The following is a 14,974-nucleotide window of genomic DNA, read 5'->3' as shown; positions in this document are numbered from 1 at the left end:
TTTGCACATAATAGATACTCAAAAAAGCCTCTGGAGTCGTTTAATGAAAACAAAGAATGAATAAATGAATTAAATATTTTCTGAAGATGCATTCTCTGTGAAAGTGCTAAGGTGCACATTCTATGAGCCATATGCACACTGCACAAGTGTGACCAGGATAGATATATATTTATGAGGACCTCTTTCCCACCATCTATCTCCTTAGAAGTCCCTGATTGGGTTGTAATTTCTTCTACAATAAATAAAGAACCACAGCTGATGAAGAGCAGAATAAATTCAAAAATTAGAGTCTCTTCATGGCCATACACTTAAGTTTAACATTACCCATAAAAATTCCTTCCCATAAAGAAGTGCAAAGTTCTGTTATTTTTCAAAATAAGCAACTCATTCCTTCCTGGTTACAAATTGCAGCTAGATCAGAAGCAGTGACCTTACTCCCAGCAGCTATGTAATTTTCCTCACAAATTATGTTTTGGTATTCTTCTGAGTAGGTGTTTGTACATGGCATTATTTTGGCTTAAAATTCAATTTTTCTGATACACATATCTGTTTCTATATTAAGAAAAAAAAGACATTGCCCTTAGATAACTTTAAGTCTAAGGAAAGCCAATGCATACTTTGAGGATACTGGAAAATGCACATTTCCTGAAAAGAATTCTTCCCCAGAATCACAAACTGTAAGAGTGATTCTGATGCACTCAAATGCTTGAGAACCTGCCCAGTCTCCACCCAGAGAGGAGTTTAAATCACAGGTCACCAGACCTCACACCCCACCCCTAATTTTGTAGGTCTGGTGTGGTCCCAATAATTCGCATTTCTAAGAAGTTCCAAGTTGTGCTAATGTGCTGGTTGGAAGTTAACACTTTGATAGTCACTTGTCTAGAGACAGGGAAAAGAAAGAAGCTAGACTACCCTTTTTTTTTCTTCCACATTTCTTCCCTGGTGGAGGAATAAGTTGGAATGGAGGGAGAGGTGAGGAGAGGGGAGTGTATTATAGTAATGGATGTTCTTTTTCTTTAAAAACAAACAAAAAAAAACCTCTTTAAGGTTCTCCTCAATACACGTCCTAACCTTTACACCCAAGGTCCTCGAGATCTGGAATTACTAGGAGCTAGGTTAGCAAGAAGCAAAGGAGACCACCAAAGGCATTGGTAAGGAAATAAATAAGGAATCCAGACTGAAATCAATAAGTAAACCAGAAACAAACACACAAGGAAACAGTCCTTGAACATATGAGGCCTGTTCAGAAAAAGTCCAGCCATGATTAATATAATGAAAATGGTTTGTGTGACATTGATGTAACCTGGTAGCCAATGAATGTGGACCGGAATGTGCATGTGTGAACAATGATGACTTCACTGTACTAGTCAGTGGGGTGGTAGATGCCATTGAGTGAGCATGTATATTGTGTGGCTGTCACAATCAAAATGACTGAGTGAGCAGAGCAACAAATCTGCATCAAATTTTGCATTAAGCTGGAACATTCCTCCACAGAAACTATGTGGATGATTCAAGAGGCTGCAGCTGTGGGCAACTGGTGATTGGCAACTTTATCAGACAACATGCCTGCTCATGCATCATGTCTTGGGCAGAGTTTTTTAGCAAAACATTAAATCACCCAGGTGACTCCGCCCTCCTACAGCCCAGATATGACATCCTGCAACTTCTGGCTTTTCCCAAAACTTGAAAGGGAAGAGATTTCAGACAGTCAATGAGATTCAGAAAAAGATGACGGGGAAGCTGATGACAATTGGGAGAACTGTGTGAGGTCCCAAGGTTCCTACTTTGAAGATGATTAATGCGTCATCGTCTTATGTACAATGTTTCTGGTGCCTTGTATTTTCATCAATAAATGTTTCTATTTTTTCATTCTACGTGCCTTGATACCTTCTGGACAGATCTTGTATGTGATATGTGAGACACCCTTGGAAATTATAGGTGTGGGGGGCAACCTATTCCATCCTAAAGTTATGTAGGTAGGAACCATAGCCCATGAAATTTGAGGATGAAAATTTATCTGCTGTTATTTGAGCCCATAGACTGGTAGTACATTTGGCTTACATATGAATGTTCAATGTCCTTTGTTAGAGAGTTGCATTATCTTTGTAGATCAGAGAAGACATTTGATAATTTTAAAGAATTTCTGTTGTGTCAATCAGCATGTTTTACTTGGTGCAGACTTATCTTTACTACCTTCATCTTCTCCAAACATTAAACTGTTCATGCTATTTTTCAACATAACACTCGTCTGTGCTTTTTTATTGCCACAGAATAATTCCCAAACCCTTTAGTTTCGTATGCAAGGTAACATTCTATCTTAGGCACTAGACTTAGCGTTAGACAATTATCTAGAAGTGGGAGCTTGTTAGAAATGCATATAAATGCAAATCCTTGGGCCCAATCCCAGACTTACTATGTCAAAATCTGCATTTTAAAGAGACCCTTCCAGCTGATTTCGCTGTACAGTACAGCTTGACGAGCACTGTTCTAGATTACTGGTAACATTTCTTTCACCTTGGAAATCTTTTACCTATAACTGGTTGGTACAGTCCTCTCTGGGTCATAAACAGACATGTCAGATAAGATGGTGGATCTTGACTATTATACAAGGTGCAAAACCTACTTCAGAACCAAATACAATTCTCAGAAATATTTGTACCTTTTCTAAGTTAATTGTACCAACTGGCTCTATACAGAAGGCTCAAAGAGAACCGTTGTTGGAAGCTAGAATGAGAACATGACATTTGTTCAATAATAATGACAGCAATAACCAGAGATGCCATTCCCCAGCCCCTGATTTGTACACCTATATCTCAAGCCCTCCAGTACTCCAAATAGCAATTCAGTGAATATTGATTATATCCAATTGCCAGTGATGCTTCTTTGACTTTACCTAGGACAGTGCTTATAAGAACAGCTGTAAACTTTACCATCTGCTGTTGAATTTAGTGCTGATATTGAATACAGAATAAAGTCACTTGTTTGAACTACTGTTGAATTATTTATACTCTGCTGCACTTGTAAAAGAAAGATTCTTCTATGTTTACCCATGCAACAGAGCTGAGAAAAATCACAAAAGTTCAAAACACAGTCTAAGGGGTGACTGGGTATTTGTAGTTTTTTGTTGTTGTTGCTTTAGTGTGTTGGGTAGATTATGTGAAACGTGAATATTCCTGTTTTTTCCTCCAGTACATTGACACAAGTGCGGTTCCACAAACACCAATAACCTAATTTCACTGGTTTTCACCCCATCTGCCCAAATGACCTCAAATCGATGCAAAAAGACCCTTTGTGTTTCTTGGAAGTAGGAAATATTTTGCATATATATTTATGAAATGTCCGGCTCCTCTGGTGCTGGTGCTGCCTTTTAGGACCTCATGGCTCTTCTGTTGGGTTCCAGCTTATGCCAAGAGCAGGGCCTAAGATGCTTGGAAGTTTTTATGACACAATGTCTTTGATGGAAAAGGTGCTACTCTAGAGATTTCACTAAAACTGTCCCTTGCATTTCTACTTGCTTGTTTTCCATAAGATATAATCTTTGAGCTTGATTTTTCCTTCACTATGAGGTTTTTTTGTGGGATACTTCTTGGTCGCATGTGCAAATATACACCTGAACAGCCCATATAGACATGTCCAGATATGTCTTCAAACTCATCTGACTTTATATTAAAGTGCCAGCTATATGAGTGTCACTGTCAGGTTTTCAATTCTCCTGGAAACAGTTTGTAGTGTTTGGAACGAAGTTCACTCTACTATAAGGATGACTTTGAAAACAGGCAATGATTGAAGAGATGGCAATCTCCAGTAATTGTTAGAAAAACTTAAATGTTATATTGTTTAATATGAAATTTAATTTGCAAGTCAGAAATCTTGATTTGAAAAATCTTTTTTTAGCTCAAATTTTTAAAAAGTGGAGACATACTATCTTGTCACAGACATAGTATATCTTATTCATGTAAAAATAAATTAAAGATAGGAAGAAACAAAAGATATAATGAAGTTCCTATAGGAACACACCATCTTTAATATCAGCACAAAAATTTACTCTGTAGCTCTTGTGTTCATAAAATTGTATTCATTGTATGAAATTTAAGACTGGTGGGTCTACTAACAAAAATATGCATGGAGACGAACCATCAAGAACATCCAAGTATTTTTGCTTTAAAGATAAGATTTTTAATAGAGGGAGTTTTGATAAGATGGGGGAAACTTAACATTTTCCAAAATAGAGTAAATTGAAAAGTATTATTGGGAAATATGCCAATTAAATATATCAATTGCTGAAAAAAAGAAGAAATGGGAACTAGAACATGAAAATGGAAGGGTGGTTGTGAATACTATTGGTGGTATGCTGAAGGCTAAAAAAAAAATTCAGTGAAACATCAAGAAATTGGAAGAAAAAATTGCTTGTAAATTTAATATTCAATTTAGGAGGCCTATGCCCAGCTCCCTGGGAACCACAAATGAAATATAAAGATGAAAAGGCAGGAAGAAAGTCAAGGGGTGATTTGACTTTGGGTGGTGGACATACAATGCAATATACAGATCATGTATCATACAAATGTACACTTAAAACCTATATAATCTTATTAACCAATGTCACCCCAATAAATTTAATCAAGAAATAAGAAATAAATATTTTTTTAAAGCAAGGAATAAAGAGAAATCTGCATGGTAGATCAGGGCTTGATTTGGACAGCCCTGTAATTATCTCAGGGCTAGTGCTATCTTTCCTTGTTAAGACCCCTAGTGTTGACCTTGCATGAATGGCATAGCAGGTTAGATCATCCTTAAGACTTAATGACATTTCTTATTATTATTGGATATGGAAAAAGATTCATTCATTGAGTCATTCATTTAACAGGCATTTTCAAAGTACCTACCATACGCAGGTCTTACAGGGAACCATAAGAGATGTGCCTTCCTTATAGGAGTTTTTGGGCACGAATTCCCATGGGTGAACGAGGACATGTGTTTCCATACCTTGAGTATAAAAAATTGAGTGATATTAAAAAGATGTAAAATGCTTTTGGAGTACAAAAAGGAGGTTATTGTAACTTAAAGGACCAGAAGAGGCTTTGTGGAGATGCTAGAATTTGAGTTAGGTCTCAAAGAGTGGTAAGAGTTAGACATTTGCAAATGAAAAGGACAGCTGTGCCAATATATGGGATCATCTAAAGCCAAGGCCTGAAATTTGGATAATACTGGGCAGCTAACTGGTTACCTAAAGAGCTGAAAATGGTTCTCAGTAAAGAGTTGATGTCAAATCATGGACAACATTAAATTTGAACTTTGCTGGTAAGAGTTCAGAAGATGTGGAGAAGTTCTGCATAGAAAAGTGACACCAGTAGAGTTTTAGTGAAAGCTTTTAAGAAAATTAATCTGCCACAAGTGTAGATTGTTAATTAGAATGGAGAGAGCTTTGAGGTCCTTGCTTTTTATCACTTTGAATACTTCTTGCCAGCACCTTCTTGCCTGCAAAGTTTCTTTTGAGAAATCAGCTGATAGTCTTATGGGAACCCCTTTATAGGTTACTCTCTGCTTTTCTCTTGCTGCTTTTAAGAGTCTCTCCTTATCTTTAACCTTTGGCATTTTAATTACGATGTGTTTTGTTGTGGTCATCTTTGGGTCCATCTTTTTTGGAATTTTCCATGCTTCCTGGACTTGTATATCTCTTTCTTTTTCCAAATTGGGTGAGTTTTCTTTCATTATTTTTTTCAAATAAGCTTTCAATTTCTTGTTCTTCCTCTTCTTCAGGCATCCCTAAGATTTGGATATTGGCACATCTGAGATGTCCCAGAGTTTTCTTATTCTCTCCTCATTTTTTTTGAATTCTTGCTTCTTCGTTCTGTTCAGGTTGACTATTTCTTCCTTATGTTCCAGTTCGTTGAATTGAACCCTGGCTTCCTTCTCTGCACTGTTGGTTCCCTTTGGATTTTTCTTTATTTCACTTAACGTAGCCTTCATTTCTTCTCTTGCACTTTTGCTGTACTCAGTGAGATCGCTAAGCATCCTTCTCACTAGTGTTTTAATCTCTGCATCTGATAGGTTGGCTATCTCCATTTCATTTAGTTCTTTTATTGGAACGTTATTCTGTTCTTTCATTTGAGTCCTATTTCTTTGTCTTTTCAATTTGGCAGCCTTCTTCTGGTTGTTTCAGTGTATTAGGTAGAGCTGCTTTGACTTCCTCTCTTGGCGCTTGACCTTCCTATTAGGTTGTATGGGGTGGAGCTTTAGGTAATCACCAGGGAGGGGGAGGTGCTTCACCACTTTATGGCTTTGTATGTGGGAGAATGGTCAAAGAGTGGGCAATGCCACTGCCTGACTGCTGGAGGCTTGTTTGGCAGTCTCACCACTTCTAGTCACTTATTCAACTGGCATCCCTCTAGCTGTTGCTCTGGTGATGATCCACAGAGTGGGTGGTTTTTCATACATTCTAGAACCCTGCAGGCCTTTTGTGATGACAGTTCCTTCTACTACCCCATCCCCCATTGGTTTTTACAGCCAGATGTTATGAGGCTTTATTTTCTTGGTGCTGGAACCTTGGGCTGTGTTGCCTGGTCTGGGGCTTACTCCTCAGGCATCCCTAATATGGGACTGCCCATTCTGCTGGCTGCTGCCACCTGGCTGCTGCCAGTACACCACATCCTCTCCACCCCGGTTCCCCATGGCCACACCTCCTATCGGTCTGGATGAATATGTCTTCTTTAAATCCTTGGTTGTCAGACTTCCATACAGTACAGTTTTCTGGCAGTTCTTGGTGATTTTTGTTCTGATGTTAGATGTAATCCTTCTTATGGTTGTGCACCTAGGCAAAATGTGTCTGCCTATGCCTCCATCTTGACCAGAAGTCTCCAATTTTTTAATTTTAAATTATAGCTTCAACTTTACAGATGAGAGTCCTATTACATTTAGCGTATTTTTATAAGAAGCCCATTCTTGTCTTTGGTTATTCAAATTGTGCTTCTTTATATTTTCTTATAGCCACTAAATCCTTTCTAAGGTGTATTGGACTGACTTCAAAAATGACCTGTGGGTTTTAAAGATCCATGGACTCATTTTACCCACATTCTTTTTCAGATTGAGAAAAGTCTTTGTACAGAATATCTGAGATATGATCATGCCATTGACTTAAGTAAGGGGAACACATTGCTGCACAAGGGGTCTCCATTGTGACGTTATTTTAGTTCTTAAATAACTTTTCTTTTAAATAATAAGTTCAAATATATTTCATAACTTTCCTCTTGTTCCCATTTTTGCCCTCTGGAATTATCCACATTAATTGCAATCTATGTTTTTATACAAATATACCTCACATGCTGCAACTACACCCTCATAGTTACAGGGGAAAAAAAAACCCTACAAGACTTTAAATGTCTAAAGGCAATTTAAATAGAGTCTAAAGACAGTTTACACACATCCATTCTCTTTTAGGCTGAGCAACTACAATTCTTTCACTTGTTTTCCATATGAGATAATATATAGAGCCTTTACAATGTCTTGTAAAGTGTCTGGATATCCCTTACTTTGCCTAGTTCCTTCTCAAAACATAGTATGCTGAATTGAGCACAATACTCTGGTATGTTTTGATCTTTGTAACAAAGGCCCATAATGCCGACAAAATACACCCCCTTAATTCAGATTATATTTACTTCGGAGTGCTGACCCATATTATGCAAGAAAAAAAGCAAAAGATGAAGTAGGTTATATATTTAAAAATGCCAGATAAATGCATGAAAATTTTTATGGCTTCATTCTAAGCAGGCATTCCTGTTTTCTGTTGATGAAAGATACCAAATAGCGGTCTCATTGCCTTCACTAATTATTAGGAACTATTCTTAATAATCTAAATAGCTTCTGCTTTAAAGTGTTGAATTTAAAAAGTCCAAAACAAAGAAAAAATAATAATAGTTTCCAAAGAGCTATAACATTTTCTCTTTAGCTAAAAATTCTGATTCTTTTTTTATTACATTTTGTGGGACTAGAAAAGAGCTACTAAACTGCTTCCTCTCTCCTTCTCTCCTCCTTCACTCCCATTTCCCTTCCTACCTTCCTTCCTCCCATCCTTCCTTCTGTACTTCCTTTCCTGGAATTATACATACTCTAAATTATTTTCTGTGCAGTTTCTTGCAGAGTAGATATTTTTCAGAGCCATAATAATAGTATTTTTCCAAGTTCCTCAATTTGATGTGCCAGACACAATTACGGAAATTGTACAATTTCATAGATTTACAACCATACTTTTCCAGATCTAGTTCATTGTGTGACAAGAAATAGTGCACTTTTAATGAAAAATAAACAGTCAAAAGCAGGCATGCAGAATAGGGAATGGTGAAGAAATTTTCAGAGCAAAATTCAGGGCAAAATATTTTTGTGGGACATTATTTTTCCACAAGTCAATTGCTGGTGAAAATTAACCATTTTCTTATAATTGGACCAGTCAAAGTTTAAAGAAAAAGAGGAGGCAATATCTGCCTGTGTTCATGTACTGTCACATATGACATTCTTTAAATGGAAACTCACATTTCCACTTCTGAAATTTAAGATAAATCTAGCTTGGGTTTACTGGAGAATTACTTCTCAAGATCTTTTATCTAATGATAAGGGGTAAGAAAATGATGAATTCCTAATACTCACTGATAGGCTTGATTACCTAGATAAGCTAAGTAGAAAGGGCATAGCCCTTGAAGTCATCTTTACAGATTTAGAGATGAATTATAAATTTCCAAGAATTCTGTGTAAAGTCTGATTGCAAGCTTTCAACTGTAGATACAACTTTTCCTTTAGCTTGGATCTTAGAACTTGACTGTTTATAACACTGTCTTCCAATTTTAGCTATAGGCTGTATCTTTAATCACACCATTTGCTGTTGTAGTTTTTAAATATATATAAATATATATTTCTCTTCTTTCTCTCATCCTGAAGTCTATTCCTGATGCAAATGCCATGCCCTGTCCAATAGATGTCATTAATTCACAGTAAGTGTGAGAGTGGGTTAGATTTTATTTATATTTACAAATTCTTTAGACTTTCATTTCTGGCAGGATATTAGAAAGAATGCTCTGGATAACTTCCCACTATAAAACTAATAATAGTGAATAAAATTGATCAATGACCATATAGGAAAAAAAAATCCCCAAAGGATTACCTGAATTATCTTTTCCTCCAGAATAAAATCTGTATATCTCACTTGTTTTTATATTTCATAATAATGGTTTTCCATTATTTATTATTTCTCATATTATTTGTGTTTTCATGGTGCTGGAAGAAAAGATTGATTAGTATAGGTAATGACCTATGTTCCCCTGGGTTGTTCAGATTCTTTGCTTCAAACAGCCTCTCCCAGGGTTGAGCACGCTACCAATGACTTGCTGTTGGATCTCCCCTATCTTTCAGGCCATGTTTTATTTATCTCTGAATGTCATACTATCTGCATTCTAGCTTTCAAATTTTTCTCTTAATTGTTGGTTCACTTATGAGACCTTTTCTTCTCTTTTAAAGCCATATGAATGTGCTCTTTTTTAAATTTAGTATTTCTAATTTTAATAAGTTTGGAACAGAAGTAGAAAGCTGTACTCAATTCCCTTTATTTAGTCTTCACTAGTGAATTTCAGGTTTTGTTTTACTACTCTAGAAGACAACAATTTTATTCAGAAAGTGTAGCATACAACTTATGTTTAGTGAAAGTAAGAACTCCTAAACTGTGGTTGTTGAATTATTGAAGAAAAAAATCTTAGAAGGTGTGATGGTGTTAAAAAAGAAAGTCTTATATCACTCATTTTAGGGGAAGTTAGATGTCTGGTCAGAGATGTCCTATAGGGAGACCCTGATGTCAAGAAACTAAGGCCTCCAGATCATAATACCTGACATCAAACTATATTGCAAACCCACTGTAATCAAAACAGTCTGGTACTGGCATAAGAACAGACACAAAGATCAATTGAACAGAATAGAGAGCCCAGAAATAAATCCATGACTCTATGGTCAATTAATATTTGACAAAGTGGGCAGAAGCATAAAATGGAGTAAAAATAGCCTCCTCAACAAAAGGAGTTGGGAGATCTGGACAGCTATGTGCAAAAAAATGAAATTCAACCACTAACTTACACCATATACAAAAATAAACTCGTGGTGGATAAAAGCCTTAAATATAAGTCACGACACCATAAAGTACTAGAGGAGAACATAGGTAGGGAACTCTCAAATATTCCATGCAGCAATATTTTCACTGATATATCCCCAAGAGCAAGGGACATAAAGGAAAAAAATAAACGAATAGGACTTCATGAAAATGAGAAGCTTCTGCATGGCTAGAGAAAACATCAACAAAATGAAAAGGGAACCAACCATATGGCAAAATATATTTGCCAATGATACCTCAGCCAAGGGTCTAATCTCCAAAATATGTAAAGAATTCACATGACTCCACTCCAGGAAGACAAACAATACAATTTAAAAAATGGGCAAAGAATCTGAACAGACTCTTCTCCAAGGAGGACATACACAGGGCCAAGAGACATATGAAAGAATGCTCAGCATCACTAGCCATCAGAGAAATGCATATTAAAACCACAATGAGATACCATTTCACACCGGTCAGAATGGCCATCATAAATAAATCAACAACCAACAAGTGCTGGCAAGGTTGTGAAGAAAAGGGCTGACTAATGCAGCCACTGTGGAAAACAGTTTGGAATTTTCTCAAAAAGTTAAAAATGGAACTGCCTTTTGACTTGGCAATTCCTCTGCTGGGATTTTACCCTAAGAATCCCAAAACACCAATTCAAAAGAACCTATGCACCCCAATGTTCATAGCAGCACAATTTACAATAGCCAAGTGCTGGAAGCAACCTACATGACCATCAATAAATGAGTGGATCAAAAAACTATGGTACACAGTGGAATACGATGCAGCAGAAAGAAGGAAGGAACTCCAACTCTTTGTGACAGCAGGGATGGAAAAGGATAGCATTATGCTAAGCAAAATAAAGCCAGGCAGTGGAAGACAAACACCATATGATCTCACCTATAAGTGAAACCTAATCAACATAACAAACAAGGAAGAGAAATTTAACCAACAACACTGAAAGAAAAAATGACAGTAATGAGAGGGAAAAAGAGAGGGTAGTAATGGGGAAAAGAAGGGAAAGGGTCAAGTCACGGAACATGTATAAAGGACCCACGGACAAAGCCAAAGTGGAAAAGGATTGAGGGTGGGAGGTGGAGGTGGGTGGGGCAGGGCAACGTGGTGGTGGGAAAATGGAGACAATTGTATTTGAATAAGAATAAATAAATAAATAAGGAAAAGAAAAAGATAAAATAAAAAAAGAACTTCCTTTAGAAATTAATATCTCTGTAGAAAATTAGAAACATTTACCTAATAGTTCAGCAATTTTATCATTTTAATTTCTGTTATAAATATAGTAACCAAATTCAAAAACATCATATGAGAAAATAAGAATGATGAGAAAGGAACAGTCCTCTTCAATACTGTATTATAATGTATAGATAAGATGTCTGGCATCTGAATAAACAAGATGATTTTAAAAAAAGAAAACAGGCAAGTAAATAAATCTGCATATAGATGAATTTTCAATATATCATGAATGTGACCTGTAATTAGTGCAAAATGTAAATTAGTGTAAAATTAGTGTACAAGAATGTTTATTCAATAATGGTTGTGACAATCAAGTAATCATTTAAAAAATAAAATAAATACCAGATGAAATGAAAATTTCACCAGGAAAGATGAAATAAGTACTAGAAGAAAATATGGAAGAGAAATGTTTCATTTATCATAGAACAGAAAGACCCTAAATTTGAGAAAGAAAGAAGAAAAAGAAAGAAAGAAAGAAAGAAAGAAAGAAAGAAAGAAAGAAAGAAAGAAAGAAAGAAAGAAAGAAAGAAAGAAAGAAGGAAGGAAGGAAGGAAGGAAGGAAGGAAGGAAGGAAGGAAGGAAGGAAGGAAGGAAGGAAGGAAGGAAGGAAGGAAGGAAGGAAGGGAGGAAGGGAGGGAGGAAGAGAGAGAGAGAGAAACTAAGGCCTCCAACCAAAAGCCAGCAAAAACTGAGGCTGTTGGCCAAAAGTTACCTGGATGAGCTTTCTTGGAGTCAGACTCTCCTGCCCCAGGTATCAGGGTTCACGTGACAGATGACTGCAGCCCTGGACAACATCTTACCTGCAATTTCATAAAATACCCTGAGCCAGAGCCACCAAACTAAGATGCTTTGGAATGTCTGAATCTAAGAAACTGTGATACACACACACACACACACACACACACACACACACACACATTTTATTGTTTTAATCCACTAACTTTGAGGGTAATTTGAAAGGCAGAAATAGTGACTAATATATAATATTAAGGGGAAGTAAAAAAGTTGAATTGATATGGAAAGGATAATTAGCATCAAGTTATAAAATATTTTCAATCAAAGGATTGAATGTAATAGCACTGAAAAATAACACAGAAAACAGTTTATATTCATCTTATTTACATACATTTATTTATGAATACACACATATATACAGTTTACCAATTCATAATTTACATACTATTTTGTGAAAGGATTCACGTATTCCAGCAAAGAAAATAAAGGCCCAAATGCCATATCATCTGTATTTTCCATGGAAAAATATGATGTATTTATTTACTTAATTATTGAATTTATTGGGGTGACATAGGTTAATAAAATTACATAGGCTTCAGGTGTACAATTCTATAATACATCACATGTATATTATATTGTGTGTTGACCACCCCTAGTCAAGTTTCCTTCCATCATCCTTTATCCCTCCTTTACCCTCTTGTAAGTTCCCGATATGCTCCTTTGTTTTTAGCATAATCCTTTCTCCTTTTTTACCTCCTCCTCACTCCCTCCTTTCTGAGAGCTGTCAGTTTGTTCTCTGTATCTATGAGTCTGTTTATATTTTGTTTGTTAGTTTATTTTGTCCATTAGATTCCACACATGAAAACACATGGTACCTGTCCTTCTCTGGCTGGTTTATTTCACTTAGTGCAATACCCTCCATGTCCATCCACGCTGTCACAAAGGGTAAGATTTCCTTTTTTATTTACATTCAAGTAGTATTTCATTGTGTAAATGTACCACGACTTTTTTATCCACTCATCTACTGAAAGGCATTTGGGCTGTTCCAAACCTTGGCTATGGTAACACTACAATGAACATAGAATTCATATATTCTTTCAAATTAGTGTTTTAGGTTTCTTTGGATAAATTCCCAGAAGTGTAGTCACTGGGTCAAAAGGCAGTTCTATTTTTAATTTTTTTGAAGTAACTCCATACTACTTTCCACAGTGGCTGTACCAGTCTGCATTCCCACAAACAGTGCACTAAGGTTCTCTTTTCTCAATGTCCTTTTTAACAGTTGTTGATTTATTGATGATAGCCATTCTGACAGGTGTGAGGTGATATCTCATTGTAGTTTTAATTTGAATTTCTCTGATGATTAGTGATACTGAGCATCTTTTCATATGTCTATTGGCCATCTGTAAGCCCTTTTTTGCAAAGTATCTATTCAGGCTCTTTGCCCATTTTTTAATTGGGTTGTTTATTTTTTTGGTATTGATTTATATGAGTTATTTATAAATTTTGGATAGTAACTCTTTTTTTTAAGTTAAAATTCAGTTTATTCATCTGTTTATGACACAGTACACAAGAGGCAAAGTGTTTCACATCATAGAATTCACTTCCAACTCCTTGGGATGTTCATTTCTTTGGCTAAAAGGAGAGACTAGTTGGGAAAGCCAGGCAATGCTTGGGCAACTAAAATAAAGTGGGGGTAGAAGCAATGCTAACATCATCCTCACAGAGATGGGCACGGGGGTAGGGCGGAGGGGGAGGCATGCTATTAGTCGCAAGCTGATTTTCTAGAATCATTAGCCAGAAGCACAGGAGCACTGCTCACAGACACTCAAGCCATCTCGGGCCTCAGTTGTCCCCACCACACAGGTATAGCAGCGCTTTCTGGTAGTCACCCTTGGTGTCTTGCTGGATGTAGTAGTACAGGGACTTGCCGTACTTCTTGAATTCAGACCTGATTTTCAACATGTCCACTTCACTGCGGGAGACCATGATTCTGATCAAGACCTTGTCGCGTGTCCCTTTGCCCTTCATGGAGTCATACAGTCGGTCAGCAAAATACAGGGGCTTGTTCTGGATACACTGGACCAGGTTCAGGAAAGCATTTTCCAGGTCCCCCTTGACTTCCTTCTTGATGCTCTCCAACATGTCATAAGGGCTCTAGCTCTTCTACCTTTCAAATACTTTCTGGAGGTGACACACGCTCTGCTGGGTCATGATGCTGATCCACTTGGGAACATTGGTTCCTTTCCTCTTCACTCCAGCATCATCAAGATCCCGGGCATCTTGGTCAATCAGTTCATAATCAATGACAGAGCCATCTTCTGCTCTTCTACCCTTGGCAAGGGCAACCATCAGCTTGCGGAAGTCACCAGATGTGTCAGAAACAATGTCCTTCTCCAGGTCAGTCTTGTACATTTCCTTGTAGACTCTGTTAGTTTCCTGCAGCTCCTGGTTGTCCTTTAGCAGATGATCTCAATGAGAGAGTCCTCATCGGTCCCTAGCCCCTTCATGGAGGCCTTCAGCTCGGAGGCATCATACTTAGCAGGTGTTTTCAATAGGCCAAGAATCACCATCTCCAGGTGGCCAGAAAAGGCTGACTTCAGGGCTAATGCAAGTTCCTTCTTGGTCCTTCTCTGGTAGGCAAAGGCGATGTTCTGTCTCTGTTCATTGCTGCGGTTGGTCAGAATGTTGACGATGGTGACCTCATCCACACCTTTGGGTCTTGATGGCCGTTTCAATGTTCAAAGCACCCCAGTCAGCATCGAAGTTGGTGTAGGCTTTGACTGACCCATAAGCATTTGCGGATGTAGAATGCTCACCCTCCAAGCTGAGCTTGCACAGAATTTCATGAACGGTAGACATTTT

The 14,974-nt window shown here is 37.2% G+C and overlaps 1 pseudogene; it reads right to left on the bottom strand.

Moving 5' to 3' along the window:
- Positions 1 to 13,954: 13,954 nt before the first annotated feature.
- On the bottom strand, positions 13,955 to 14,974 carry LOC129084003 (annexin A2-like; annotated as a pseudogene).

Source organism: Pteronotus mesoamericanus, unplaced genomic scaffold, assembly GCF_021234165.1.
Source record: "Pteronotus mesoamericanus isolate MK-2021 breed Mesoamerican mustached bat unplaced genomic scaffold, CSHL_Meso_final scaffold_174, whole genome shotgun sequence".
Lineage (NCBI taxonomy): Eukaryota > Metazoa > Chordata > Mammalia > Chiroptera > Mormoopidae > Pteronotus > Pteronotus mesoamericanus.
Note: the sequence above shows the minus strand (reverse complement) of the source record. Positions and strands in the feature narration are given on the sequence as shown.